Here is a 25,886-nt window from a genome sequence, read left to right as displayed (position 1 = left end):
TCCCATTTTTATTTTCTCAGATTTCTTTTGCAGCCTGCGTATTTCTTTTGTATAAGCTCCTCTGGCTGTTTTACAGATACTCTTATCTCTCTTATCTCCTCTTATCTCTCAGAGATTATTCTTGTTTTCTTCTGTCTGAGTAGTCTCTGCTTCCACAAGGCTCTCTTTTTCTGCTGCTTTGCTCGCCATCATCGCTGGGAGGTCCTTTCCCGGAGTGTCTTGCCCAATGATGTTGGTGGTCGGCGTGTGAGTGAGGCCACCAAGGACTGATGGGAAGCCTTGTGGGACTTGTCGCCCATGGTCTTCACTGTAGGATGCTCAGGCTGGGCCGTTTCATTACGAGTCCCTGGGGCGAATGTCTTTGGATGTTTCTCATCCGCTGGTGAGGCTTCCCAGAAAAGACACCTCCAATCTTCTTCTTGGAGGTATATGACTGGTTTCCGGGGTCCTCTTCCTAAAATGGAAGGAAGCTGGAGTTTTGAACATTTACCTGTAAACTGCCTCTTACTCTCTCTGTCTCCATATCCTTCCTTCAGCTGCACAGGGTGCTCCAAGTTCAGACAGCTTCGGGTTACTCTCTCCAGAAAGTAAACATCCCCCCTGCTGCTGACTCTAGCCACTTCTTAAAGGGCTTTATCCAGTCCTCCTTCACACCCATTCACAGAAGGACTTGCTTCCACCACTTCTGAGGAGTTTGTGTGTGGGAGGGAGGGAGTCCCAGGATGTAAATAGGGTTACTTCTCAGCGTTTGCCACTGCCAGCTGGGAGTGTCCTTTTCTCTAATCTGCTACGTTAAGTACTGCTTTTCCATTTGATTTCTACCTTCTAGTCTCTTCTCCTTTCTCTTTGTTTTTGTGGTTTACGACTTGTAAAGACCCCTCACAGTCATTTCCTCAAAAGGGGGTGGAGTGATGCTTACCTCCAGTCCAGTGCTAAGCCTCAGGGACTTCACTTGTCTTGGCAGCAAAATTTAAGGGGGCTCCAAAAACTCAGTCATCAAGACAAATAATATTTAATGCAATCTTTTAATAAATCAGAATTAATGCAAAAAATCCACAATGAGTAAAATGTCACGATTTTAGATAAAGACAGGAAAAGTATGACTGATTTTTCCCTGTGCATCGTCTTCCAGTAGGGTCAGCATGGCGTTGGCGCAATCCATTACCTTTAAGCAGTCCTGATGATCCTGGCATTCTTCATGACCACAGCAGGCTGTGAAGGTCACAAGAGTCTGCGGTTATATTTTCACTTGTCCATCATGCCAGTTACTCGGACACGCAAAAAATAAGCTCTAAAGCTAGTCTGGCCTGACAGTTTTTGGACTGAATGCTACACTAGCGTACGGCAGATGAACTTGTCCAGCATTGATGTGTGTCTTATGTGTCCTTATACTTATACTTATGTGTCCTACAAAGTGGGGTTTCTTTCATCATAAAAAGCACCTCTTTGAAAGACTTTTTTGAGTTAAAAGGCACATGCATGTGCTGGCAAGACAAAGAGGGAAGCCCTGAAACTGGTGTTTTTAGGTCCATAGGGACATTTGGAGTATATTTGAGCCATTAATCAACAGCCAGGCAGCCTCTACACCCAGATGAAAGACAACAAACTTCAGGTTTTCGGCCAGAATTTATGTCAGGAATTTTCTCACAACGTCCCAACCTTAGCAGTGGAGTTTAATCCACTCCCGGCTGGACTCTGACACGTCGGCTTTTCTTCAGACACTGCTGTGCAAACCCAAGTCCTCCTTCTGTCTCACTGGACCCCATTCGTCCGCATTTCTGGACCATGTGAAGTGGTGAGCTACCACTGACTCCAAAACGTCCTGAGTTCAGGAAGTCCTCGCTGTCTGACATCTGCCACTAATTCCTTGATTCTTTCAGACAAATTACATTCTCCTTCAAATAAATCTTGCTTTAGTCTTCCCTCCTGGTGGCCACATTCCTGAACGTTCTTTCAATGACGTCACTCCTGATGCTTTTTCAAGGCCCCGTCCTCTGGGGGGACTTTTCCCAAAAGCTTCCTACCTTACACTTAAACTAAATGGGTCACATTCAAGAGTGGGTGCTGTTCCCACGAGGATGTAATAAAGATAAACTCAAGTTTCCATCTGTACTTTGAGACCCGAGAGGACAGGCACTCTAAAACTGAAAGGTAATATTATTAGCTTTTGTCAGAAACACGCTGTGCTATTAAGTGGATCACTTGAAAAAATACGGGGGCACCTGGCTGGCAGTTCTCTGTCTTCTGAAGGAGCTAGTAACCTACTTCTGCTCAGCTTTTGAGTGAGTCTGTGTGTGTGTGTGTGTGTGTGTGTCTGTGGCTCTTGTATACTCCTCACCAGAAGTGAATTTTATTTGTCAGGTGCCAGGTGAGAACAAAGTATCATTATGAAGAGAAGCATTACCTCACGGCTCAGAGACTCACATGAGACCACACCCAGAGCACTGTGCTCTGTTTCAGGAGGCTTAGTTACAGAAAGATGAGGTGACGACTGGAGGGATGCCAGGAGAACAGAAAACAATAAAGGGATACAGGAAATTAAAGCTGCCAGAACATGAAAAAACATCTCAAGAAAGCAACTATCCCATCTTCGAAAATTTACCATTATTTAGCCAGAGTCTAAAATGTATAAGGCTCCACACTTCAGAGAATTCAAAGGTGAGTAAGATCCGGTCCCTTCCCTCAGAGCATTTACAATATGGAAAATAAGTGGCCAGAGTAGTTATAATATGCAAACAACTCAAACCTTCCTAGCCATGATGCACACTGAGGAGGAGAGTGTTGCTTCATCCAAATATTGATTAATTTCCTGAGCTCCTGTTATACAAACATGGCACCATCAAGCTAGGTAAACAGACACTAAACAAGCAAGCTCTCCTCTATCTTCTACTAACAAAAGATTTTAATTGAAAAACAAAGCAAAGCCTAGTATAAAGTGGCCCTGTGATTTTGGTCACCTGGAAGTGGCACTGTGAAATGCAAAACTCTAAATAAGGTAAAAAGAGGGATGCAAAGAGAAATTGGCTCTCTGAGCAAAATCTCTCTTTTTTTTTTTTTGTGAGGAAGATCAGCCCTGAGCTAACATCCATGCTAATCCTCCTCTTTTTGCTGAAGAAGACCGGCTCTGAGATAACATCTATTGCCAATCCTCCTCCTTTTTTTTTTTTTCCCCCAAAGCCCCAGTAGATAGTTGTATATCACAGCTGCACATCCTTCTAGTTGCTGTTTGCGGGACGCTGCCTCAGCATGGCTGGAGAAGCGGTGCGTCGGTGCGCACCCGGGATCTGAGGACTTAACTGCTAAGCCATGGGGCCGGCCCCAAAACCTCTTCTTTTTGAGATTTTTTCTCAAAAATTATAGAATTCAGAAACAATTATAAACATACAGTCATGGGATTAGAAATGGCCAACAATAACCATGTGAAATACATTAATTTGTGGAATACAAGACAATAAAGGAAATAGCCTGGGGCAATGAAGTTGTATCTCAATTGTGTTGTGCTTAATGGTTCTAGTGTTTCCTATTGCCGCTGTAACAAATTACCACAAATTTAGTGGCTTGAAACATACAAATTTATTATCTTACATTTCTGTAGGTTAGAAGTCCAACAGAAGTCTCACTGGACTAAAATCATGGTGTCGACAGGGCTGAGTTCCTTTCTGGAGGCTCTAGGGGAGAATCCAATTCCTTGCCTTTTCCAGCTTCTAGAAGCACCCACATTCCTTGGCTCATGGCCCCTTCCTCCATCTTCAAACGCAGCAATTGTGGGTTGAGTTCTTCTCACATTGCATCCCTCTGACCTACTGTTTGCTTGCCTCTTCCACTTTTAAGGAACCCCGTGATTACATTGGGACCACCCAGATGATCCGGGATAATCTGCTTGTTTTAAGGTCAGTTGATTAGCAACCTTAAGTCTCCTTTGTCATGTGTTATGGGTTGAATTGTGTCCCCCAAAAGTGATATGTTGACATTCTAACACTTGGTCCCTCAGAATGTGATCTTGTTTGGAAACAGAGTCTTTGCAGATGTGATTAGTTAAAATGAGTTCATACTGGACTAGGGTAGGCTCTTGATCCAACATGACTGGTGTCCTTATAAGAACACCTCCATGTGAAGACACAGTCACACAGGGAGAACACCATGGGAGACGGAAGCAGAGATTGGAGTGATGTATCTACAAGTCAAGGAATACCTGGAGCTATCAGAAATTAGAAGAGGCAAGGAAAGGTCATCCCCCACAGGCTTCAGAGGGAACATGGCCTTGCCAGCACCTGGATTCCAGACTTCTAGCCTCCAGAACTGCAAGAAAATAAATTTCTGCAGTTTTAAGTCACCAAGCTTGTGATATTTTGTTACAGCAGCCACAGGAGACTGATACAGCATGTAAGGTAGCATATGCATCGGTTCCAGGGATGTGAACATCTTAGGGAGGGGGATATTCTTCTGCCTACCCACAATGGCCTTCAGGGGATTTTGCATTTTGCAAATTTCCATTGAGGATTGGTAGAAGGAGTAGAAGGATGTTTGGAGACAATCCTCCATGGGTCTCTCAGGTTTCTCCTTATCTTGAGAGCAGAGGTGCATGATGCCCGTGTTCCAGGATATAATTTTAAGAATGTTTGTATAGCAAACAGCCTTGAAATATGGGGATAGTGTCTACCCCTGGAGTAAAGTTTTTTTTACTGTCAGTGTAACAAAGGTCTGTCTCTCTTCAGGGCAAAAGTCAGGCAGGCTTACTGTCCGTTACAAAAGATCCAGGTTCCCTAAGCATGGCTTCTCTCCTGGACCACGGCCCGCCACAGGTGCAGTATCACCTGGCCCTCTTAGCATCGCCCTGTGGGAAGTAGCACTTGGGGAATTGGCATAAGTGCTAACACTGGCCGCTGCCATGGCCGTGAGCTGTAAACGTCCTTTGTCTCTGACCCCGGCATCTCACTTCTGCCAGCATCTGTGAATATGCGGCAAGCTAACAGGTTAGCTTGCGAGTAGGGTAAATCTCAGGCCCCTGAGTATTTGACAAAGAGAAATTCGGGCAGAAAATCTGGAAAGTGGGAGAGAAGCTGCAGTGAGTTACTGTCACTGAACAATTCAACGTACAGGTCAAACATCCCAGCATTTAGCTCACCTACTTTTGGCATCACTTAATTGTCTCAGTGGTTCTCCAAGTGGGGTCCCTGGACCTGAAGCATCAGCATCACTTAGAAACCTGTTAGCAATGTAGATTCCCGAGCCACATCCCAGACCCGTCGAATCAGAAACTTGGGGTGGGCTCAGCCCCCTGTGCTTTAACAAGCCCTCCAGGGGATGCTGCAGTGTGCAGTTTGGGAACCACTGGCACTTCCGCTGCAGGGACCTGGTGTGTGTACACAGAGGGTTTCCAGAGGGGGACACTGAAGCCAGGACGAGAGTGAGGCCAGGAGAGAGACTTCGCCTGTCTACCCTCTGGGGCTTCCCTGCCTCTGCCTCAGTAGGACAGGATGGGGTTTTCTGCATTTGCCATAACCTTTGCCCTCTCCATCCTCACCTCTAAAGGGGATCAGGCCTCTTCCTATAGGAACACGCTGAAATCACGCTATGAATATTGCTCAACATTAGCAACCATTCTCAAGAAGGCACACCAGACCTGCCCACTTGACTTCCCCCAGGGAAGGAAAGGTCAGAAAAAGGAGGGAAGGGGACCGAGGAAGAAGGATTTCTGGGATCTCTCAGAGGAAGGCTTTGCCCCAAAGTGAAAAATAACCGGAAGGGGAAGCACTGTGGACAGGCCCAGCACGTCCTCGCATGTGGAGGGGGCCTGGGCTTGGCTGAGAGGGAGACACGGTTCTTTCTGGTAGAAGCAGCAAGATTCCATAAGCAGAAAAGGAGCTGTGCACACACTCTCATGGAAGAGAATAAAATGTTCCATTCCATATACAGTTGCCCCTTGCAGGCCAGAGTGGAGAACAGAGTCTGCAGGAATCACGTAAAGGCTTTAAGAGGACCAGGGGAGACGAAAGAGATTCAACAGTGCATGGGAACAAAATGACTATCTGATCTCCAAGTGACTTGTACAGTGATTTTTATTTTTTTTCCTTGGGTAAATATTACCTTGAAAATCCTCCTTAGTTCTACAGCTCCAGAACAGAGTGAAGGATGAACAATATTCTTACTTGAAAAATAGCATAGAAAGGGAAAAAACTCAGTCCTGACAGGGATCTTAGGGGATTTTTTTTTTCTAACTTTACTTTTTTTCTCCTCCATTGTCAGATACATCACAGCATCAAAAATATTGTATTCACTACATACAAAGAGCTTTCAAATATACTAGTTAATAAAATATTGAATGCAGCAACAAAAAAACTTTGATACTAAAATAAATTTATTCATATCCTTTTGTTAAATTGTAATAAAGTGTTTACAATGATCAAATCTTGCTTTGAATGGGCCTGCCACCCCCAGCGATGAGCGTCTGTCCGTCTCTGTGCGAAGCGTCATTCAATCTTTCTGTTGGCTCCTCCCCACCCTGAGACTGCCCTCTGGGTTACATGGAACCATGTACTAAATCCATTAGTCTTTTTGCTTCCTGTAAGCGATCACAGACCACCTGACGATGCCCAGTGGATACCTCTCATGGAGTATGTATAGAACACTTTATTAGTGTATTACCAGTGGACACACAGGGGCGCCTACATCTCGTGGGCATTTGGTAATTGCAACACCACGGACTGAGCGCATGTGGTTTGGACCCACAACCCACACAGCAGAAGGCAATAGTAACCACTGGTGTATTTTCCCTCGTTTTTTTTTTCCTCTTTCTTTTAAACTTTTTTTACCTTGAATACCCTATGATGAGACAGTCTAAAATGAAATATGAGATAGCGCTGGAAGATGAGACCCCGGGTCGGAAGGCACTCAAACAGTGACTGGGGAAGAGCAGAGAACAAGCACGAATAGCACTGTTGCTAATGACACCACCAGACTAAAGCCGGAAGGATGTCCAGCCACTGAAGTGCATGAAGGTGAAAGGAAAGTCTGAGGCTGGACCACACACACCACTGGAACATGCAATGTGAGAAGCATGAGCCCAGGTAAACTGGACATTTAAATATCACAGTGGTTGGCATTAGCTAACTAAAATGGGCAGAAATGGGACCTTTCAGTCAGACAACTACAGAGTGTTCTACTCTGGAAACAACAGACTTGGAAGAAACAGAGTGGCTCCAATATTGAGGCAGGAGGCAGCACAGGCAGTTAGGGCTATGATGCAAGGTCTGACTGAAGAATATCACAAACTCCTGGGGCTGGCCCGGTGGCCCAAGCGGTTAAGTGCGTGCGCTCCGCTGCAGCGGCCCGGGGTCCGCCAGTTCCGATCCCCGGCGTGCACCAACACACCGCTTATCAAGCCATGCTGTGGCGGCGTCCCATATAAAGTAGCGGAAGATGGGCACGGATGTTAGCTCAGGGCCCGTCTTCCTCAGAAAAAAGAGGAGGATTGGCATCAGATGTTAGCTCAGGGCTGATCTTCCTCACACACACACACAAAAAGTCACAGACTCCTGGGAAAACCTATTAACATAACCATCATCCAAGTCTATGCTCCAACTACAGATGCTGAAGAAGATGAAATGGAAAGTTTTTATGAAAGTATCCAAGAAGGAATCGATCATACACCAAAACAAAACATGCTGATAATTATAGGTGACAAAAGTAGGAAATAGAGCCGAATCAAATGTCATTGGAAAATCTAGATTAGGGATCAGAAAGAAAGCAGGAGACCGGCTCATGGATTTTTGCAAAGCCAACCATCTGTCCATTGCATATACATGCTTCAAGCAACACAGCAGATGACTGTCTACGTGGACTTCACCAGATGCCAAGACAGAAATCAAACAGACCACGTAACTGGAAGCAGGAAATGGAGAAGCTGTGTTCTCTCTGCCAAAACAAGACCAGGAGCAGATTGTGGTGCTGACCATGAACCGTTAACATCGAATATGAGAGTAAAGCTAAAGAAGAGCACTGAAAGAATCGTAGTGCCAAAAATAATGTAAACAACATTCTCGACGAGCGTAAAGTCCATGTAAAAACCAGATTTGCATTGTTAGACTTAATTGACCGAGAACCAGAACTATGGACTGCAACCAGAAATATCATTAAGGAAGATGTGAAAACACAATGCCTGAAGTAACAAGAAAGAAAAATGGAGATGGATGACAGAAGAAACACTGAAACTTGTTAAGGACAGAGGAGAAGCAAAAGTAAAAGGTGACAAAAGCAGGGCTAGAATCCTGCACGTGGTTTTTCAGCGACTGTCACGTGGAGATAAGGAGAACCACTCTACTGGCCAGCGCAAAGAGAGAGAAGAGAACAACAAAAAGGAAGAACAAGAGGTCTCTTCCAGAAGATTCAAGAAATCAAAGGGAAATTTAAACCTAGATTAGGAATGCTGAACAACCAACAGGGAAACACACCGTCTGATTAGGAGAAAATAGAGGGAAGGTGGAAACAGTATATGTAGGTTTACACAGAAGAGAGAAAATGATGACAGATGCCTTTGAAGAAGGTTCCTATGAGGAAGAACCATAATTCTAGAAGGTGAAGTGACAGCTGCCCTGGAAATGCCGGGAAGAAATGAGTCACGAGGGGTAGATGGGATATTGATAGAATTATTTCAAGCCACAGGGACTGAATCTGTCAAAATCCTAACAAGAATATGCCAACAAATACGAAAACGAAACAGTGGCCTACAGACTGGAACACTCAATATACATCCCCATCCCCAAGAAAGGAGATGCCAGGAGTGTGGTGACCACAGGCCACGACTCTAACTTCCCAGGCCAGTAAAGTGATGCTCAAGGCGCTGCAGCAAAGGCCTCTACCTCACATGGAGCCAGAAATGCCTGAGGTCCACGCTGGATTTCAGTAAGGGAGAGGCACGTGAGATCTGACTGAGATTGTTCGTCGGCTACTGGAGTGCTCCAAGGAATTTCAGAAGAAGGTTAGTCTATGTTTTATAGACGACAGTAAAGCCTTTGAGTGGATCATGAAAAGCTGTGGGCTGCTCTGAAAGAAACAGGCGAGCCTCAGCACTTGACTGTCCTGATGTGTGACCTGTACTGTGGACAAGAAGCCCCGTCAGGAGAGAATATGGAGAGACAGACGGTTTCCTTCAGGCAAAGGTGTGAGACAGGGTGCATTTTATCTCCCTTTCTGTTTAATCTGACGCAGAACATATCATATGAATAACTGGGCTAGACTCAGATGAAGGAGGAGTGAAAATTGGTGAAGAAACATCAACAGTCTAAGACACACAGATGACACCATCTTACTGGCAGAAAGCGGCAATGACTCGAAACAAATTCTGACAAAAGTGAAAGAAGAAAATGTCAAAGCAGGACTGCAATCGACACAACTTTAATGTAGACCATGAAGACACTGGAATTGTTAAAGATTTTGTTTACCTTGGTTCAGTCAACAGTTTAAATGGAGACCCCAGCCAAGAAACCAAGAGAAGACTGAGACTCAGAAGGGCAGCAATGAAGGAATTAGGAAAGATCATCAAGTGTAAGGAAGTGTCATTAGAGACCAAGGCCAAGATTATCCACACCCCTGTATTCCCAATCGCTGTGTACAGGTGCGAGCACCCTACAGTGAGGAAGACTGACAGGAAAAAATGGATTCATTTGAAATATGGTGTTGGAGGAGAGCTCTATGGATATCTTGGACTGTCAGAAATATGAAAAAGTGTGTCCTAGAGCAAATTAAGCCTGAACTATTACTAGGGGCAAAGACGATAAAACTGAGAGCCAACCCTGATGGCCTAGAGATTAAAGTTGGGCACACTCTGCTTTGGTGGCCAGGGTTCAGTTCCTGGTTGCGGAACCACACCCCTGGTCTGTCAACAGCCATGCTGTGGCAGTGGCTCACATAGAAGATCTAGAAGAGGTGTCAGGGTGGCCGAGTGGTCTAAGGCGCTAGACTCAAGCTCTGCTTCCTCAGAAGATCTAGAAGGACTTACAACTAAAATATACAGCTATGTACTGGGGCTTTGGGGAGGGGAAAAAAACAGAGAGAGGAAGATTGGCAACAGATGTTAGCTCCAGGCAAATCTTTCCCAGTAAAAAAAAAAAAAGAAATTGCAAAGGAAATTAGAAATTATTTTTAAAAAAATGATAAAACTGAGGCTGTTCTACTTTGGGCGCATCATGAGAAGGCAGGATTCTCTGGAAAGACAATAATGCTGGGAAAAGTAGAAGGCAGCAGGAGAAGAGGAGGACCAAATAGGAGATGGGTTGACTCCATATAGGAAGCCACAGGCCTGAGTCTACAGGAGCTGAGTAGGCTGTTGAGGACAGGGCACTGTGGACAGCACTCATTCGTAGGGTCGCCAGGAATCAGAGCTGACTAGATGGCATGTAACAACAAAGCACCAAGGGACCTAATAATACTTCTTGCACATGAACAAGTTTTCTTCAGTTTAATTCTCTTGACTACATTTTAGGCATCCCCTACCCACGTGTCCACCCTTAAAACTCTATTTTTGTGGGCTGAGTCTCACTTTAAAAGGAAAAACCTGGGCCTCATCAAGGTGAATGCATTAGCTCTCACTTCAAAGAAATGGGATCACGTGTGTGGCGGGACGCGGCCCCGTCATCTCAGAGTGGTGTTCGGCCCCTGAACCGGGGCAGAGAGGAAATCCAGAGAAGTGGCCCAGGAGGGCTGCTGTGAGGTGCGGCAGGAGACCCAGGTTCACCCAGGAAAGACCCAGGCAGGTGTGAGCTTGGAGGATGGAGGCCGCTCTCCTCTGTGTTTGCAGTTGGGTGAGGGGTCTGGTGCAGAGCTGGGCTTTGAAAGCAGCCAGTCAAAGAGAAGGAGGCTCAAGGCTGTGAAGAGAAGGTGCACGCCGGGCCTGCTGAGACCCTGGGAAAAGGAGGTGAATCAGGGCAGGAGGACCAGTGGCCTGCAGAAGGTCAGGGCTGGCTTGCACGGGTGGAAACTGCAAGTCGAACTTGCTACTGGCTTGTCCTTCTGGCTAACTGGGCTTACAGCCCCTCCCCCCGGGTCAAACAGAGGCCAGAGCCTGGGCCTTCCGCCAGGGGAACCAGATCTTGTGTCAGCTCAGCCCCCGCATGGCTCTGTGGCCTCGGGAAGGCCACCGCAAACTCGCTGCCTCTGTTTCCCCCCTGGAAAGCCTGCACTCTGGAATAGCTGAGGGCTTGGGCCCCTCCTGACTCCAGTGCTGTCTCCCTGGTGGCGTCCTTCCCCCCGTCCTCGCAGTGGTGAAAACCGTGGTCCGGCAGACAACACCTCCATCCCAGCTCTTGGATTCCTGGAACAGTCTGACAGGGACTACATGTGCATGGTTCAGAGCCACGGCAATTAAAACCTCCTGCCCTGACCACTCCACCCCCCTCACACCTCATTGCTTCTCCCCTGCCCCTCTGCTCTGCACGCAACCCTCAGCCCAAGACCACAAGGCCCTGGACCTGTCTTCCCTGTGCTGGGCTGATCAGTCAGGAATTATTTATGACAGGCTAAGGAAGGGACATCAGAGAATACTTTCATGTTACGAGTTGTTGCCCTGCCACACCCCCATCTAGAATGATCTGCTGTCTTCACCTCTTCACTCTCTTTTTGCTGCCCAGTTGACAATGGGAGTGAGCAGCTCCCCTGTACCCACAGACTGGCAATCGGAGCGCCGGAGGGGCCTTCCCCTCGGGCAAGGTGCGCTTGGAGGCAGGGCCCACCTGAGGGCACAATACCAGTGGATGTCAAGACAGGAGGGCACCTTGAGCTCTTGAGTATGTACACTTGAATTTATGAGAATATGATTTTATATACATAAACGTGTATTTTTACATGTGTTTAGGAAAGTATAGAGCTCATTGTTCTGGATCTGAAACATAGCAACAAAAACAAGTGCCAGCTCTTTGTCCGGGAGATGATTCCACATAACCGAACTGCAAACACCTCAACAGTTGATGGACTGAGTCTTAATTCTTCACGACCTCTAGTGGCAGAAGAAGGACTTTGCTCTTTTTCCAGGTAATCCGGTCTCACATTTGCCGCTTGATCTCCCCCGAATATCCTCCCTGTCCACACAGCTCTCCATTTCCGCAGCCGCTGTCCTCGCTCAGGCCTCTCTCACAGCCTGCCGACACCTCACAGTAGCCTCAGAAACTGCCTCTCTGACTCCTCCTGGCTCCCCTCCTGCCTCCTGCACTCACAGAGCAACAACAGGGCCCTCATCCGCAGCTCCCACACCCTGAAAGCAAGCGAATAACCAGGATGGTAACTCAACCAGCTGCAAAACCTGCCCTCAGCAGTGGGCTGTTGATGGTCTTGATCCCTTCCTTTGGTGTGAGGGTCCAGGCACTTCCTGCAGAACTATTAACGAGTTTCAGTCTGAGTCCCCGGGAGGTGGTGTATATTATGAGTTACAGGTTCTCGGCTACTTTTCTAAAATCCAAAAAATTTTGAATTCCAAAATACAACAGGCCCCCTGGGTGTTAGTTAAGGGATTGGGGGCCTGCTGTATGGACACTGTTGGTTTCCCACCCAATGCTCATTGGAAAGAAGTTAGAGTTTGCACTTGGAAGAGAATTTCTCTCTCTCTCTCCCTCTCTGACTTTTTATCTCTCTGGCTCTCCCTCTCTCTTCTCTCTCTTTCCCTTCTTCTCTTCCTCACCCCTCTCTCTTCTCCCTTCCCCTGACCCCCACTATCGGATGTGTATGGGACAGCAGATGGCCCTGTTTGCCGCAGGCAGCCATCCTGTAACCCTAAGGGAGCCAGACTTTGGGTGAAGCTCACACTGAGAATGGCAGAGCAGAGAAACAGAAAGAAATCAGGGCCTTGAGGACATCTTGGAGCTGCTGATCTTGCCAAGCCGGGCCCCACCCTCCCACTGAACCTGCAATTATGTGAGATAATAAACTTCCTTATCGTTTAGACCAGTTCAGTCGGCCTTTTTAGTTTTTTCTTTAAAATGAAGATCTTATCATTGCACACCCAGCTTAGAATCATTCCTCATGACCTTTGGAATAAAGGGCTAACCCCTCAGCTCAGCTCGGGGCAGGGATCATCGGCCCTCCCTACCCAGCATAACTCACTTGTATTCCCTCAAATGAACTCTCTCCTCCAGTGACACTAAACTATTTGCAGTTCCCCAGACTCTGCAGTAGCTTCACTCCTTCATTGCCTTTGAGAAGGACATTCTCTGGAATGTGCTTCCCCTATTGTCAGTCCAACGCATAGTCTGCCTTCAAAATTCAAATCATTACCTTCTCTGAGCACCTCTTCCTGATCCTCCAGAGCAGGATAGTAGATGGATTGAAAGTACAGGCTGGGGCTGGGAGAGTAGACAGGACACTGCCAAGAATGGGGAAGATATGAAAAGACAGAGAGGAAAGATAGAAAGAAACTAAATCCTGGTTAGATCATTTGAGGCCCTGGATCAAGCCTCACCTGAAGGCAAAGCTACCTTCAAATTTTAGTTCTTGTGAGTTTTTAAATTTCCTATATTGTTTAGGTTGGGTCAGATTTTTTGTTTCTTGTAATCAAAGTCATTCCAAAATGCTTTCCCAAAATTCAAGTCCTTATCATGCTTTGCCATGGACTGGCAGCTTTTCAAGGGCAAGGACCATAGATTATTTGGTTTTCCATTCCCCCTATTAGAAGATACTCACTAAGAGTTTGTTGAAATTAAATAAGCTTCTCACCTGTTCAAGTTTTGTTTTATATATACATATATTTCAAAAATTCTGTGTATTAACGTTGTTGGTTCAGAATAAATGCTGAATGGGCCAGCCCTCGTGGCCCAGTGGTTAAGGTTGGCGCACTCCACCTCAGCGGCCCAGGTTCAGTTGCCAGGCGCAGACCTACACCACTCATGTGTCAGTGGCCATGCTGTGGTGGCAGCTCACATACAAAAAGAGGAAGATTGGCAGTGGTTGTTAGCTCAGGGCAAATCTTCCTCAGGAAAAGAAAGAAAAAAGTGCTGAATTCTAGTCAGGGCACAAGGTTGGTTCTTTCTTTTAAGAACAAAGTTGAGTGCATGCTCGGTGTATCATATTTAAAGTGCATTGAGGGCACAGAATAAAAACATTAAACTCACACGTGCTTTATAAAAACACCAATTTTTGGTTTAATATACATAGTCCCCCAATGATCTAATTTTTTTCCAACAGGATGCAGGGTTACTCATCTATTAAAATAATTTGTTTCCTCCTGGCAGCAGGCCTAACTGCTGCCCCAGGAGCAAGGTCTGGAAGGACTGATTTGCAAACAGGGCTTCTGCTCCCCTCCCTGCGCCCGGGCTAATGCACTCGCTGTGAAGTCCTGGCCCAGGGATGTGGTATGAAACTCCCTCTGGGAGGCTCCTTGAACCCTGGAGGGGCTCTTTCAGAGCCTCTGCTCTCTCACCCAGCCCCTCCTCCTTTCCTGGTCCTGCTGAGTAGATCACTTCACACGCACAGAGATGCCAACCTCATTACGTCGCTTGGGAAACCACATGAGGAAAAAGACATGGAGCTGTTCCGAGAGGCTATTTTGGCAACATGGCTAAACAGCTATTTAGCTTCCTGGATCAGTAGCACAAGCCTCCTGTAGCCCTCCCCATGCTCAGGGGGTCCCACCTGCAGAGTGGAGGGAAGATGGCTGGCAGGTCAGACATCAAGCACAAAGCTGTGATGACAATGTGGACCTTCTGACACAAGTATTCTCTGGTTACAAGTGGGGGAAACTCAGCTCAAGAAAAAGAAAAGAGGAATTTTTTGGCTTATGACTAAAAACGTCATGACTTCAGGCATGGCTGGATCCAGGGGATCAACAGACACTCCAAGCCAACATTGACAGCTGAGGAACTCGTCAGAAAAAAAAGTTCTCTTTCTCTGTAGTTATGGCAGAAGCTGTGGTGCTCCTTGTCAGGCCAGAGTGGGCTCCTTGCTCCCCCTGAGCTCTGACCATGGTGGACGGAGGATGGTAAGGGGGCTCTGTTGGCCAGGCCTGGGTTACCTGGTTATCCCTGGTCACACTGTGTATTTGTTTGCTAGGGCTGCTGTGACAAAGCACCAAAAACTGGGAGGCTTCAAACAAAGGAAATTCATTGTCTCACACTTGTGGAGGCCGGAAGTCTGAGATCGAGGTGTTGCCAGGGCTGCACTCCCTCTGAAACCTGTCGGGAGATTCTTTCCTGGCCTCCTCCCAGCTCCTGGTGGGTGGTGGCCGCCATCCTTGGTGCTCCTTGGTTTGTAGACGCGTCAGTGCAGTCCTCTGCCTTCCCGTGGCCTCTCCCCGTGTCTCGTCACACAGTCTCTCTGCACGTACAAGTTCAATTTCCCCTTTCTATAAGGACCAGTCGTACCCATAAGGGCCTGCCCTGATGACCACCGCTTCACTCGATTACACCTGCAAAGACCCCATTTCCAAATAAAGTCACACTCTGAGGTACTGATGGTTGGAATTCAACACATCACTTGTGAGGGGGTTGGGTGGGGGGCGACACAATTCAGCTTATAACACAGGGGGTGGGAAAAGGTAAGACGGCTCTTGCCAATTTGGCCAAGTGTGAAATTGGTATAATAATAGCATCTTCCTCAATGATCCATGTGACGAGTCCGTGACAAAATCCGTGGAAAGTTGTGATCCCAGGGCCTGTTCATGGTGGACACAGGGTTTTTGCTTTTATGATACTTTCTGCAGTGGAGTCAAATGAGACATACGTTTGACTTGTGCAGTTTCAACCATATGTGCTGAGAGAGAGAGAACAATTTAAATACATTAAAGGAATTCGAGGCACTTCCCCCACCATCCCACTCAGAGAGAGAACACTCTGGAGCAAGAGAGAAATTGGAGTTGAGACTCTCTGTTTCCTCAGACGGCTTGGTCCCCAGCGTCGCTCACAGGAAGGTGTCCCTCCACTGGCACGAGGTGAGTCTGGAGCGGAGAGGTGTCTACTCCTGAACGCAGGCCAGCCTCTTCACCAGGTGCCCAGCCCGAGGACAGGCCCCCTGCAGAGGCTGGAGGGGACACTGGGTCACAGGATGGCACTCCAGGGCAGCGTCCCAAGCTGTCTATGGGGAGGGACCAGTCTCCTCCACTCTCCTTCACGGATCCTTACCCTGCTGGGCCCTGGCGGGCCTCGCATACGCAACTTACGTCCCCTGCCCTCAGGACAGGGAAACAGCACCTGAGTTGGTCTCAGACCCATCTGACCTGCTGAGTCCACTGGCCGTGTGCTCGGATGCCTCGTGCTGTCAGCTGTCCCCAGTTTCTCATCTCTTCACTCACCTTCGTGCTCACGTCGCTGTGGACTGGTAACAACAGGTCACCAGCTCTGGCCCACAGACCTCCCGTCGAGGAGCAAGGCCTCCTGTTGGAATGATTTAAGGGGCGGTCAAAAGGAATCTAGGCTGAAAAAAACATTCGTCTTTCCTTAGTCTTAATGCCTGCCTAAGATGGGTCTCCTCTCTAGAAACATCCGCATCCCTCCACATGGTTTTTTCCAGTTCCTTCATCATCTGGTCTTCCTCTTCCCTAAATCCTGGATATGTGCCTCCACCCCAGTCAACCCCGCCTCCTCGCCTCCACCAGCGTCTGTGGCTCATTCTTGCAGTCATGACCTTTCTGTCTGCGACACAACCAAATTTGACCAGAATTTGCTTTGTTTCCTGGGGCCTCAAGTTTTAGAGATACAAAAGAAAACAGCGGACTTGTGTGTTCCTTCAAATCGGTGCTTGGATCCTCTCGTGCGGGGCTTGGAGGTGAGTGTGGGAGAGGGCAGGGTGGGGAGGTGAGGAGGGAACCCCCTGAGGTGAGGTTGGGAGAGGGCAGGGTGGAGGTGTGGAGGGAACCCCCTGAGGTGAGTGTGGGAGAGGGCAGGGTGGGGAGGTGAGGAGGGAACCCCCTGAGGTGAGGTTGGGAGAAGGCAGGGTGGAGGTGTGGAGGGAACCCCCTGAGGTGAGCGTGGGAGAGGGCAGGGTGGGGAGGTGAGGAGGGAACCCCCTGAGGTGAGGTTGGGAGAAGGCAGGGTGGAGGTGTGGAGGGAACCCCTGAGGTGAGGTTGGGAGAAGGCAGGGTGGGGAGGTGAGGAGGGAACCTCCTGAGGTGAGGTTGGGAGAGGGCAGGGTGGAGGTGTGGAGGGAACCCCTGAGGTGAGTGTGGGAGAGGGCAGGGTGGGGAGGTGAGGAGGGAACCCCTGAGGTGAGGTTGGGAGAAGGCAGGGTGGAGGTGTGGAGGGAACCCCTGAGGTGAGCGTGGGAGAGGGCAGGGTGGGGAGGTGAGGAGGAACCCCTGAGGTGAGGTTGGGAGAAGGCAGGGTGGAGGTGTGGAGGGAACCCCCTGAGGTGAGGTTGGGAGAAGGCAGGGTGGAGGTGTGGAGGGAACCCCCTGAGGTGAGCGTGGGAGAGGGCAGGGTGGGGAGGTGTGTAGGGAACCCCCTGAGGTGAGGTTGGGAGAGGGCAGGGTGAGGAGGTGAGGAGGGAACCCCCTTTCTTGGGGGGAGTCGGACCTCACGGGGTGAATCTGGGCGAGCGAAGGGCTGGGTGAGGAGAAAGCCGGGCGGCCAGAGAGGACAGCGGCCCAGCAGCTGAGAACAGCCAGGACAGCCTCTGGGGGCAACCAGGAATCCTCAGCCCCAAAGCAAAGCAAGGAGGGCCAGGGGTTTCCCGTTGACTTCAGATCTTCCTCTTCTCAGCCGCTGTGTGGTAGGAACCCACAGAGGCTGACACTTAGGACTCACTAAACGTAATGTTGTCTGTGAGAGAAGTTGTTCTGTGCACACACACCCGGGCCACACAGCTCCACCGCTGCTGCCCACGGGCTGCCCTGGGGTCCCAGGCGCACACTGCTGCGCTGGCCTCCTGAACATCTGGGGCTATATCGATTCCGCTGGATCCGACAGCACACTGTTCTTCACTCCTCACATTTCGCAAGCACTCTTGCTGCAAAATTCTATGTAAAAGTTGAATGAGCACGACCCCAATGTCCATCGATAGACAAATGGATGAGCAAAATGTGGTACATACACACAGTGGAATATTATTCAGCCTGTAAAAGGAAGCAAATTCTGACACAGGCTACAAAACGGATGAACCTCGAGGATATTATGCTAAGTGAAACAAGCTAGTCACGAAAAGACAAATACTGTGTGATTCCACTCACACGAGGCACCTCAAGTAGTCAAACTCACAGAGACAGAAAGTAGAACAGTGGTTGCCAGGGGGTGGGGGGACGGGGAAACGGGGAGTTAGTGCTTAATGGGGACAGAGTTTCAGTTTGGGAAAATAACCAAGTTCTGGAGATGGATGGTGGTGATGACTGTACAACAGTGTGAATGTCCTTAATACCATTGAACTGTACACTCCAAAACAGTAAACTTTATGTTTAAGGAAGACTCCTTCAGTCAACGAACGTTGAGCTGCCCTGCCATGGTTTGTGTGGCCTGTTCTGGGAGATGGCAGGGCCGCTGTGAGCCACAGAGACAGTCCCTGCCCTCCAGGCACTTACCTTCCAGTGGGGGACATGGGAGGAGGCAAATAAACAAAAGCAAGCAATAATTTTGGCCAGCAATAGCTACTTCTCAGTGCTATGTAGAAAAATAAGGCCAGGTAAGGGGCTCAGAGGAGATGCTTGCAGGGGAGGGAGGTGGTTCCTTGACTGAGATCAGGGAGGCCAGGAAAGGCCTCCCGAGGAGGTGACATTTGAGCAGAGACCTGGATAAATTCGGTGAGGTGAGCGAGGGAGCGTGACCTGGTGCAAACGCTCGGTGGACAGAATATTCAAGAACTACAAGACCCACGTGACTGAGTCTGATGAGCAAGGTGGCCTAGTAGGAGACGAGTCTGGAAGGGGCGAGGCCCGGGTCGCAGCGGAGCCTGCGGGCCACCGTGTGTTACCAGATGCTGTTCTGAGGGGCACTGGAAGCCGCTGGAGGGCTGCGCGTGGAGTTGTGGAAACGGACTGCTGTGTGGACAAGTTTCCTCCTGCCGCTGTTGCAGCCTCTGGCGTGGAGGAAGACTGAGAGCAGGGGCCCGTTTGGAGGCTGGAGCAGCGCTCAGAGAGGACGATGGAGGCTTGCACTAGGGTGGCACTGGAGACAGCAAGACGTGGTCAGATTAGGACCCCTTTTCAAGTTAGAGCCGGCAGGCCCTGAAGATGAAACGGATGCGCGGTATGGGGGTAGAGAAGAGTCAGGTAGGCCCCGGCGAGCTTCTGGCTGGAGCAGCTGGGGATCGGCGGGGCTACATCCTGAAATCCGGGAGCCTGCGGGAGAGGGGTCCGAGGGTGGGCGTGCTGCGGTTGATTAGATATCCAGGGACGGATGACGTGTCGGGGGTTGGAAACCTGAGTCTGCAGTCAGGGGTCGAGGCTGAAGATTCCCAGTCACTGCATGGAGATGACATTAATGACTTAAAGCCATAGCGGGGGGAGCTTCCCTACGTGGGGACTAGAACCCAACCCCAGGGCTCTGCAGAGCGCAGAGCAGTGTTCCCTCACACGCAGCACAAGCTGAGCAGTGCTGGTGTGTCCTTCCCCTCTCTGGTGGTGGGCCAAGCGCCAAGGGGTCTTCCTGTGTGGCCCTTACCCAGCTGTACTGCTCCCTGGTGCTGTATATTCCTCTGTTGGTTGCCTCCAGCCCGGATCATCTCAACTCTGGCTTCACAATAGAATCACCAGGCAGCTTTTAAAAAATATCATTGGCCTGGGTCCATTCCAGACAAAGTAAAATCTAATCTTTGGGATGGGACTCCAGCATCTGGCTATTTTAAAAAGGCGATTCTGACACACGGCGGAGGTTGAGACAGAGTGCCCACGTGACTTGTGCACGTGGATGGATGTGTGCCTTTGTGCATTTTTGACTTGTCCCCCAGCCTGCTGCAAAGGATCTCTGGGCTCTTTAGAAAGAGCATCTTACAGCTCATCGACCTGTTTTCAGGCTTCTTTCGGTCTTAGATACTAGACTCATGCATTTACCACCATAACTAGACCAAAAGAGAAAAGAGTTCCAGATATATCAGGCAAGAAAATATTTAAAAAATTTTTCTCCTTTTTTATGTTGCATTATACAAGTCATAAATGAATAAATTTTTTTTGCTTGCTGAACTCAGCTTGCAAGTATCTTTTTTGTGTGTGTGAGGAAGATCAGCCCTGAGCTAACATCCGTGCTAATCCTCCTCTTTTTGCTGAAGAAGACTGGCTCTGAGCTAACGTCTATTGCCAATCCTCCTCCTTTTTTACCCCCAAAGCCCCAGTAGATAGTTGTATGTCATAGCTGCACATCCTTCTAGTTGCTGTATGTGGGACGCGGCCTCAGCATGGCTGGACAAGCGGTGCGTCGGTGCGCACCTGGGATCTGAACCCGGGCGGCCAGTTGCGGAGCGTAGGCACTTAACTGCTAAGCCACGGGGCCGGCCCTTATGTGAATAAATTTTAAAAATTCAGACAAAACTGTTAAAGCAAAAGACCTCCTTGATCTCCTGTTTCCTCCTCCCTGGAGTAATTACTCTATTGGTCTGCTGGGTATAATTTCAGCCATTTTTCTCTGCATTTGAAAGCATTTACAAGCATGAATGTAAATGTATTGTTTTGTTTGGGTGAGTGTATTTTCTAAAAGGGAGTTATACTAAACAGATAACACTGCAATTTGCTTTTTTTTTCACTTTGCCAATATGGCTAGGAACTCTTTTGAAACAGTATGCATTGGTCTGGTCTGTAGCCCCTTGCTACATGTGGCTAAGCTTAAATTAAAATTAAATAAAATTTAAAATTCAGTTCCCTGGTCATGTTAGCAGCCATATTTCAAGTGTCCAACAGACACATGTGGCCAGTGGCTGTTGCCCTGGACAGCACAGGTACAGGACATGTCCGTCATCACAGAAAGTTCTAGAGGACAGCCCTGGCCTAGATCATTCTTCCCAGTTAATGTGTCCTATTACACGGTGTGGCTATGTCAGAGTTAGGAAAAGAAGGATTTAAAGAAAACACTCAGTTCGGAGAGAAGAACACTTCAGTGAACATATCTTTCATGTGAAAAGTAGGTCAGTCACACGGAACAGTTTCTCCAAGGGGCGGAAATCAATTCCGTGAGAGTCGGAGGGGGCGGTGCGGCATTTAGGGCTCAAAGACTTCCTGCAAATGCTTGTTTTGCCTTTGCTTTTGGTTTTTTAGATCCCTTGCCGCCTTTCTCATTTCCAAACTGTAAAAACACCTCTCAAACTCTGGTGTTTTCCTGACTCTGCCCCAAAGGCTCCCTTGCCCGCTCTGCACTATGCCGCCTTCTACCGCAGCTCTGCTTCATATCATGGGCCTTTGTGCACCCGCTGCTCTCTCAGTGGTTGGGGGGCACATTCCGCAGGGTGTTGTTTATTCTAAGGCTGCAGAATCAATATTCATGAGAGCACCTCATCCAGAGAGCATAAATGCATGCTTTCCCGTGCCTGGTACCGTCCTGACGATAGCATTTACTGCTTCCTGGGAGGGGATACCGTGCTTTAAAAGTATTCCAGGCACCCCACCGATGTTGTTGCTTGAGCCCCTGGGATCAGAATTGACAGGTTGCTATCTACAGGTATTGAACTCACTGGCTCCCACTTCCTGCTGAGAAACAAAAGACACTGGGGGCAATGGGAAGGAGAGAAGACACAAATGAGGCCAACATATAACTAAATATTTAAATTCTTCCAATAAAAATGCAGAGAGTTTTGTATGGATACTGTGTTGAATTTTGTTAAATTACTCGTGCTTATGTATTTTAACTGCCCTGTTTGTTCGTATAGTTATTCATTTATTCGTTCATTTGCTCCATAAATATTTACTGTTTGCCTAACCTGGGCTAGGTGCTGGAGACACCGTGGTGAGCAGGACAGATGTGTCCCTGGCCCTCAGGGGGCTCCCTGGTGTTGGAGACAGACAAACAACCAGATAAATGCCCCATGAGGAGTTAACTGCTCTGGTGGGCAAAGCCCCGCACCTTCTGGGAACATTGAGAGGGGCACTCGGCTGGAGGCGGCACGTTTCTTGTGCCTCTACTTTGTGATTAACAAGGTCAAGTACAATGGACTCTAAGCCCCCTCCCCTGTCTCCTTCCTCTGGGAAGAGCAGGGTAAAATGAGTCCTCAGTACCCAAGAACCTGCATTTTCCTCCCCACTCTGTCACTGCCCCTGACCGGGAATGAGGCACAGTTGTGTCATTCCTTTTTCTCAACCTAAGGATGGCGTTGGATCCATTCAGATCTGGCGCTTTCAACCTGGGGCTAGTGACAGGCTCGGTGGCTCAACATACATCCTTGAGCTGTCTTCAGACTGCTTTCCATGTGCCTAAGTGCATTTTCTTGGGAAGATCATCAGATTATTGGAGGTCTGTGACCCCAAAGAAATGAAGAACCAGTGACCTAGGTACCCGAGGTGTTTGGAAACAACAAACTCAGTGCTTCAAAATGTTCCATCTTCTACCAGCCCATGGTGGGATGGTGCAGAATGCATGGCCCAACCTGGAGATGGGAGGATACAGGGAGGAGTGAGAAGGGGGAGCGGGGGACCGGGAAGCCACAGAACATGGCCACCTATGGGCTCCAGTCCAAACAAGCTGAGGGCTCTCCTGAAGGCACGCGTCTCCCTGAAGACCTGTTACCTGCTCCTCCAGGTGCCTGAGGGGAGGCCCTGACTTTGCAGGTACACCTGCTCTGTGAGGCACTGTAGTCACTTCACGTTCCCTGTCTTATTCTGTCCTCAACACAAGGCTCTGGGATCGATATTCTATCCATCTTTTTCGAGGTGAGGAAACTGAGGTTCAGAGAAGTTTAGCAGCTTGACCAAGATTCCGCAACTTGTCGATGACTGGGGATTTCAACTCAGGTCCGTCTAATCCATTGGTTCTCAACTTGACCTTCATGTTAGAAACTCCAGGGAGCATGTAAAGCTCCCAGTGCTGAAGCCAACCCCAGACGAATTAGATAAGAATCTCTGGGGGTGGGACCCAGGCACTGGGTGATTGCATTGTGCATGTACCGTGTTCTGTATTTTTCACTACAACACAACCAATATTCTCAGGAACAACTAAAGACAATGAGAAGCCTTCAGCAGATTAATTTTCCAGGCAGGGATTCAAATACAGGGCTGTGAGTTCCTCTGAAACAGTAGCGCCCTGATGTGTACGCAGAGTGGGCGGTGCAGAGCACAGATGCTCTTTCCTGAGGTCTGGGCCAACAAGAACGTTCATGCAGAGAGTTGCTGCCCTGATGAGCAACAGCCCTTCTGGTCTTTTTCTCACGGCCTGAATGCCCAGTGAGTCCAAACCTGCCCAGGCAAGAGAGGTGTTCAACCACTGCCATGTGAAGGAAGTGTTTGCTCACCACCGGCAGAGCTCGCTTCCCTGGAGTTGGCTAGTTCATCATCAAGAAGAGGTGCCGACTTGGGGGCTGGGGAGGGGAGAAAGGCCTTCCTATAGGGCCTGGTCTCAGTGGAGGCTGGCTCACAGCTGTTGGCTGGGGGTAGGGGGTGAGGGAGCAGCGGGGATTGAATCAAAAAGACGATTCAAGTCAATTCCCAGCCCAGATGCACTAGAAATTGCTTGAATGAATTCCACGTCCATTGATATCATCCCAGAGCACTCTCAGATGCTGTATCTGTCACCAGAGGGAGTGTTCCCTATCAGCAGCCAGACTAAAGGAGTGGACACAACTGATGGGAAGATAGCATGCACAGAACAAAGGGCAGGGTGGACCAAGGAGGGGATGGCAGTAGCAGAGCACAAGGTGCTGAGAGGCCGCTGTACGCCAAGCACTGTCCTAGGCACCTCAGAGTCCTTGTCCCGCTGGATGCTCACAACAACACTGCGAGGGAGGAATTCTCCTTCCTCTACAGACGAGCAAGCCGACATGCAGAAAAGTCGACATGGTGCCTAATGTCACCGAGCTGGTGAGTGGTGGAGCCAGGATTTCCCCTGATGTTTCTGCGCTTTCTGTTATACTATATGCTTCTGAGGTACCGGCCCCAGAAAACAGCCCCAGCCCTGCTACCTTGGGAGCCGTTGAGAACTGAGATCGGCTGCTGTGCCGCTAGCGCCCGGGCTTCTGAACTGTGGGGCGCCACCTGCAGGTCACATGCAGCTGTGGGAGCTGCTCCATCCCAATCTCTCTTGCTGGATCATTTTCTCACAATTGGCTCCATTTCATCTTAAATTGCTCAAATGAAGGGCAGAGCTATCTGACAGGGAGAATAAGATGAGTCCTACATTGCAGATTTCCATCTTGATGCTCCCAAGAACCACTATGCAGGGACAGGCAATGAAGGCGATCTCGGGGGCGACTGTTGTTTCTCAGAGTAAGTAGACACGATTTCTAATCCTGATTTTCTCCTGAATGACATAGAGCTTATTGCCACGTTCTCAAAAAAACATCTGCAATCCTGCCACTCAGTGAGTGGTCTGAGAGGACTGTAGAATCAGTTAGAGCTCAAGGTTCGTGAGAGGACGGGCAGATTGTGGAGGGGCCGCATCACACAGCCGACAGAGTCGGGGGAGCTGCCAGCCGAGAGTTGCCCTGTGCTGTCCACCCTCCCAGCCTGGCGGGGGGTGTGCTCCCAGCTTGTGGAGTAGACTCCGAGGCTCACACAGGCGAAGTCATTTGCCAAAGGTCACAAGGCTCATTATGGCACAGCGAGATTCCAAGTCAGGCCCGCCCCATGCCTTTGTGACTGCTCTCCCCGGGAGGCAGGCCCAGGTTGTGAGGAGCTGAGACCCTCAGGAGGCAGGGGTTTGGGGAATGGAAGGCCAGCAGGGCTCAGAGGCCACCCCTGCAGCAGGGAGCAAACTCCCAGGGTCACCTGGCGCTGTTGCAGGGAGACAAGAACCCACCACCTCAGCTGCCCCACCCTTGTGTAAGGGCAACGTCGGCTGCTCTTTGCAGACTCCCTCTCCAGCCCGCCACAGCTGTCCTAGTTGGCGGTACAGGAGATTCAGCCCCTTTGTTCATTTGCTTCACTGCCCCTCCCTTTCTTTGCACGTCTAGTTTTTAGGATGTGGACTTCAGCAGCCAGCACGCTGGGGTTTCAGCTCGGGCTCTGCCTCTCACTTGCTGTGTGACTTTGGGTGAGTTAATTAACCTCTGTTTCCACATCTGGAAAATGGGTTATGGAGGAAATTAAATGAGATCGTTAGAATAAATGAGGCAGTAGGACATAGCTGTTGGGGGGTGTGGTTCTAGAGCCTGACTTGTTGATTTTCACCCCAGTTCTGCCACGCATTAGCTGTATGACCTTGGGCAAGTTCCTTAATCTCTTGTAGCCTCAGTTTCCCCATTGCAATGGGGGAAATAACACATACTGCATAATATGAGAATTAGATAGGTTAATACACACAAAACTTACTGACACAAAAAACTCTCACTGAATGTTGATTTTGCTCCCCTGGAGACACTTGACAAGGCCTGGAGACATTTTTGACTGTCATGACTCACCAAAAGGATGGGGGCTGCTGGCATCTAGTGGGTATAGGCCAGGGATGCTGCTAAATAAACATCTACCAACGGACAGGCACCCCCACAGGAAAGAATTATCTGGCCCAAATTGTCAGCAGTGCTGAGGGGAGAATCTGTGGCCGAGGGAATCCCGGCCTCTGGGCTCCTTGTGTGGATCCGCCTGGTTCCCCCAGGGCGGGAGAGAACACACGGACTGAGCCGGCACAGGGACTCCGAGGTCTGGCCGCGGTGCCACTCATGAAGCCGTTTTAGCATGCTCCTTCGGTCACTGGTCTCCGAGAGAGTAAATATTCTGACTGTCTTGAGACTCTACCCTTTGTTGCACCTTCTCCGTAGCAGCCTGTGCCCTGCTCGTGGGAGGGACACACTGGGCTTCCAGTCAGTTTCCCTTCTCTGGTCCTTTCTGCACCCCGGGGGCCGGGGCATTGCTGGGG

General features: G+C 49.1%; 1 long non-coding RNA gene across 1 annotated transcript; it reads left to right on the top strand.

Moving 5' to 3' along the window:
- The first annotated feature begins 23,799 nt into the window (after window positions 1–23,799).
- Window positions 23,800–25,041, top strand: LOC147912075 (uncharacterized). Its single transcript, XR_015550294.1, has 3 exons — window positions 23,800–23,893; window positions 24,217–24,298; window positions 24,985–25,041. It is a non-coding gene; the product is annotated as an uncharacterized LOC147912075 (long non-coding RNA).
- Window positions 25,042–25,886: the final 845 nt, after the last annotated feature.

The sequence above is a fragment of the Ceratotherium simum genome, chromosome 40, assembly GCF_057802395.1.
Source record: "Ceratotherium simum simum isolate JZ-2026a chromosome 40, ASM5780239v1, whole genome shotgun sequence".
NCBI lineage: Eukaryota > Metazoa > Chordata > Mammalia > Perissodactyla > Rhinocerotidae > Ceratotherium > Ceratotherium simum.
This window is presented reverse-complemented; position numbering and strand designations above follow the sequence as displayed.